Raw genomic sequence first — 6,000 nt, 5'->3', positions numbered from 1 at the left:
CACTTTTGCCATCAGCATGAGATAAACATGCCTAAGAACAAGCTAGCTCACTGAAGCAAGGAAGGAAAGGAATACACGTGGAGTGGAGTCTCCCTATCCAATACACAACTAGCAGTGAGGAAAAGGGCCACCTTAGCTGCCGCAGCTTGAAGCAGTGGCACCCAGCCAAGTCCAGCCTAGGTCAGCAGAACTCAAGACAACCAGCAGACGCACAGAGTCCTTGCCCAACCTGTCTCTCCCATGTCACCACTGATGACTAGATCAGGGTGATCACTTGATTAAAGGGAAGCTTACTCATAAGCAGTAGGCAAATGAGTCAATTAAATGTTTGAGGGTTTGTATTTGGAAAAGATTGTAATCAATAAGGGATGGAGTCTTCTAGCCATGGAGACTGAGGTGTCATTTGAAGCCCTGTGCAACTTGATGAATAAACAGAGAAAGCTAGTCTTCAAAATTAAGTAGGAAAACAGAACAGATGCTCAAAGAGTTTCAGAGAAGAGTCCCAGAGAGACCAAAAAAAAAAAAAAAAAGATTAGAGTTATTTCTCAGAGGCTTCCCAGCACCAGCAAACATAAAGCCTGGTTGAGCCACAGGTCTTGTGTATAAGACGTTGTCTGTTTTGTCATCAAAATCATCCCTTAGGGGCTTCCCTGGTGGCGCAGTGGTTAAGAATCCGCCTGCCAGTGCAGGGGACACGGGTTCAAGCTCTGGCCCGGGAAGATCCCACATGCCGTGGAGCAGCTAAGCCCATGCGCCACAACTACTGAGCCTGCGCTCTAGAGCCCGCGAGCCACAATTACTGAAGCCCGCACACCTAGAGCCCGTGCTCCGCAACAAGAGAAGCCACTGCAATGAGAAGCCCGCGCACCGCAACGAAGAGTAACCCCTGCTCGCTGCAACCAGAGAAAGCCCGCGCACAGCAACAAAGACCCAACGCAGCCAAAAAAAAAAACAAAAAAGACCATCCCTTACCTCACTTAGCATATACACATGTGCACCTGCACACACATACGCACATATATTCACACAGAGTTTTATTTTTAGCTAACTTAAATGGGTTTTGTTCCTTGTAACTAAAGAACTGGACTAAGATATTTCCCTTAATGGAAGAAGAAGAAAGATGAGCAACCAGTTGTGAGATCGGTATTCCCTCACATGATAGAAAACCAAACTGATTGAGACTGTGTATCATGTAGCTTTTGCTGCATAACAAACCATCTTGAAATTTAGGGGCTTAGAATAACAAAATATTTTATTTATTTCACAATTCTGTGGATTATCTGTGATGACTGGCACATTTGTGATGGCTCTTCTCAATGAGGCCAGCTGGGCTGAGACTAGACATTCTAGGATAGCCTCACTGACATGCCTGGTGATTGTTAAGCTGGTTTTTCCAGTAGGGCCTCAGTAGCAATGACTTGTCTCTGCTCCATGAGGTCTCTCATCCTCCAACAGGCTAGCCCAGTCTTCTCCATGTGGTACTTTGAGGACTACCAAAGGAGCAGCAAAAGAGCCCTGGCCCAAAGGAAGAAGCTTGTTTTAAGTCTCTGCTCATGTCTTAGTTACTATTGCTCCCCTAGCCAAAGCAAGTCACGTGGTCAAGTGTAAACCAGGGTGATGGAGACTAAGCAAGGGCTTGGATACAGGAAGGAGTGAACACATTGGAAGCCATTATTGCAACAACGTAGGAGAAACTACAATGGACAGGAAGGGAGGAGGGAATATTGCTAAAGAAGGACCTGTGAGCAAAGGCCAAAGGCCAGGGGAGTGGTATTTTTTAAAGGAGTGAGTCTAAGAAAACCTCCAGTTTGCTACAACTTGTCCTACATACCTTTAGAAGAGATCAGGATTTTAAGTCAGAGATTCATGTGACTCTAAAGCCATAGAAACAGAAGTCTAAATAGTTACAAAACAGAATGAAATCTTGCCATTTGCGACAACATGGATGGAACTTGAGGGCATTATCCTAAGTGAAATAAGTCAGACAGAGAGACAAATACCGTATGATCTCACATGTGGAATCTAGAACACAAAGCAAACAAAATACAGCTCGTGGATATGGAGAACAGTGTGGTGGTTGCCAGGAGCGAGGAAGGTTGGGGGGTGGGTGAAATGGGTGAAGGGGTTCTGGAGGTACAGACTTCCGGTTGTGAAAAGTATAGGTCATGGGTATGGTGAGCAGCATGGGGATGATAGTCAGTGGCATCGTCGTGCATGTTTGAAGGTTGCCAGGAGAATGGATCTTGAAAGTTCTTATCACAAGAAAAAAAATTTGAGGGGGACTTTTTATGGTGATGGATGGTGACTAGACTTATTATAGTGATCATTTTACAGTGTCTGCAGGGTCCAATGGTTACATTGTACACCTGAAAGTAGTATAATGTTGTATGTCAGTGATACCTCCATTTTTTTAAAAAGGAAAGGAAAAATGTTATCAAATATACAAGTCTCTGTAGTATTTTCACTCTCCTTGGAATATATAATCTGCCTTCCCTCCTTTAGAAAAAAAGAATATCAGTAGAATTAACAGGGGGAAAATATCAAAAGAGTGAAAATAGTCTTTCCTGAATGCAATCCATATAACAAGCTCTCTTATACTTCTTAGCAGAGAAGGCTCCCAAATAATAAATGTAATTATAGAGGGAAGAGCTATTCTGCTGCAAAACACTTCACTGAGGGTACCACAGAAGGCATCAAACCCTTACTTGAAATGGGGCTTGTTCCTTTAAGCTTCATAACCACATAGCTGTGAATCATCGCTCTGTCCTCTGTTTCTGAACACATATGCCAGTGTGGGTGTCCATATCTGTGAGACTAGCAGACTGGAGATCTCTGAAGGATGAAGCAATATGGACTCTGTCACCTGTGGAATATGCAGGCATCTCAAAGTATCTAGACATTGGCACTACATCAAAGCAAGTTCTCTTTAATGGGCAGAGATGTCCTCTCACCCCATCCAAAAGAAAAGGAGGTCATGAGACGAGAGTCATACAAACTCATGGTTTCTTCATTGTACAAATACCAACTTACAGATAGAAGTTATTTTCCGTTTAACCAGGTTCCTCTTGCTATGTTGCCTAACCAGTGATTGTGACATCACCATCATTTCCAGACATGAACTACAAAGAGAAAATTTCCATTTGTGGACTGTAGTGTCATGAACCAGCAATTAGGGAAAAGGGCATGAAAGGGAGTGGAGAAGTTAAGGTACGTTTGACAATGTAAGTACAAAGTGTTCTTGAAATTCTCCTGAATAGCAGGGATTTGGGAACCAGCTATTCTTAAAAGGAGGAAAAAACCCTCTGTTCTCCAGAAGTTAGTGATTCCATCATGTGCCAATTTTCACAAAATATTTAAAATAGCCTTAGCTTTAAAAGATTATTAAATTCATAAGCTTATTAAAATATGACTAAAAAGAATTCTGATAAAATTTATTTTGTCATAAGCAAGGAAATATACCAATGCAAGCAATGTGGTCAAAAGTAAAGGAGGTTGAGGGAATTCCCTGGTGGTCCAGTGGTTAGGACTCCACGTTTCCACTGCAGAGGCATGGGTTTGAGTTTGACCCCTGGTCGGGGAACTAAACTCGTGCATGCCTCGAGGCGCTGGCCATAAATAAATAGATACATACATAAATAAATAAGTAAGTAAGTAAGTAAAGGAGGTCGAGACCAGAGAATCGAAATGGCAGTGGGAGGGAAAGAGTGGTGATTTCTCAACCAAAGTAATGAATGCCCAGTAACATACAGCCAGCTGAGGAGAATAAGTAGGGGACAGAACCATTCATATCTATCAAAACTATTTCTACAGTTTTTTAAAAAATAGATTATTTTAGAGCAGTTTTTGGTTCACAACAAAATTGAGCAGGAAAGATAGAGAATTCCCATATGGCCACTGCCCCCATACCCACAGCCTCCCCCATTATCAGCATCCCCTACCAGAGTGGTACATTTGTTACAACTAATGAACCTACGTTGACACGTCATTAACCCCGACTGTCCATAGTTTACATTAGGGTTTGCTCTCAGTATTTATGTTCTGTGGTTTTAGACAAATGTGTAATGACATGTATGCATCATTATAGTAACGATACAGACCTGAAAATCATCTGTGCTCCACCTATTCATCCCCACACATCCCCACCCCACAAGCCCTAGGCAAGCACTGATCTTTTTACTGTCTCCATAGTTTTGCCTTTTCCAGATTGTCACATAGTTGGAATCATGTAGTGTGTAGCCTTTTCATATTGCCTTCTTTCACTTAGCAATGTCCATCTAAGATCCCTTCATGTGTTTTCATGGCTTGATAGCTCATTTCTTTTTAGCGCTGAATAATATTCTATTGTCTGCATGTACCACAGTTTATTTATCTATTCACCTACTGAAGGACATCTTGGTGGCTTCCAAGTTTTGGCAGTTATGAATAAAGCTGCTATAAACATCTGCTGCGGGTTCTTGTGTAGATATAAGTCTTCAGCTCCTCTGGGTAAACACCGAAGAGCACAATTGCTGGATCCTATGGTAAGAGTTTGTTTAGTTTTGTAGGAAACTGCCATGGTGTCTTCCAAAGTGGCTACCATTTTGCGTTCCCACCAGCAGTGAATCAGAGTTCCTGCTGCCCCACATCCTTGCCAGCATCTGGTGTTTCTCTATGGTTTTTAATTCCTCATTCTGTAACATAGATTGGTGATAGAGATGAAGACCTAGGTTTTGTGTACAGTGGTGAGATATGGGGCCTTGGGAGGATGGAGTACAAAAAGTATGGTAGAAAAACTCTGAAAAAAGGCCACAGGGAATTCCCTGGTGGTCCAGTGGTTAGGACTCTGTGCTTTCACTGTCAAGGGCCTGGGTTCAATCCCTGGTCAGGGAACTAAGATCCCACAAGCCACAGTGTGGCCAAAAATAAATAAATAAACAAAGAAGCTACAGGGTTTTTTTCACTGATGGCTCAATAGTTAATATATATAATGTTTATATGTTTACAGTATCTTTGGAAAATAGTACTGTTGATTCATTGTAGGTTGGCATATACTCTGAGTTCTTTTTCATGAATAGTAACAAATTCGTAAGACACACGTGCATCTCACCGCTTCGTGACCAACTTCATACATTGGAGTGACCTTGGACAAGCGACTTAGATTCTTGCCTTTATTTTCTCCCACTCTAATAAGTTCAGCTGAGCTAGGTAATCTGAAAAATTATTTCCAATCCTTTAATTAAAAAAATAAATCCATATGTTTCTTCACACATAAGAAGTTTCCCCAAAGACACATAATTTCAGTGGAATGTTTCAAAAATGAATAGAGTCTCCCATTAAAAGAACAGTGAATATACTTCAACTAAGATCACTGTTCCTCTTTCCTTACATGCCATTACTGAGTGATAAGTGATAGATTTTCCTCCAATTTTTTTCCTAGTCAAGTTTTTTTTTTTTAGAAGATGTTGGGGGTAGGAGTTTATTAATTAATTTATTTATTTTTGCTGTGTTGGGTCTTCGTTCCTGTGCGAGGGCTTTCTCTAGTTGTGGCAAGCGGGGGCCACTCTTCATCACGGTGCGTGGGCCTCTCACCATCGCGGCCTCTCTTGTTGAGGAGCACAGGCTCCAGACGCGCAGGCTCAGTAGTTGTGGCACACGGGCCTAGTTGCTCCGCGGCATGTGGGATCCTCCCAGCCCAGGGCTCGAACCCGTGTCCCCTGCATTAGCAGGCAGATTCTCAACCACTGCACCACCAGGGAAGCCCCCTTAGTCAAGTTTAAATAGGGAGCTTAAACAAATAAACTGTAAAGTTACCTTTTCTTTTCAAGAGCACACGTTTTTTTTCCAAAGAATTGGCAAATCAATTATTGTAATCTCACTGAGATTAGTGAATTCCCTTCATCCATTCAACATGTATTTTGTGCCTACTATGGGACTTGTCAGAAAGGCACTAAATCAATTTTCTTTTCTCTGTTTGATATGAATGTGTGAATGGAGCACTGGAAAAGTCATTGCCCCATGATT

This window comes from Mesoplodon bidens, assembly GCF_964165515.1.
Source record: "Mesoplodon bidens genome assembly, chromosome: X".
NCBI lineage: Eukaryota > Metazoa > Chordata > Mammalia > Artiodactyla > Ziphiidae > Mesoplodon > Mesoplodon bidens.
Note: the sequence above shows the minus strand (reverse complement) of the source record.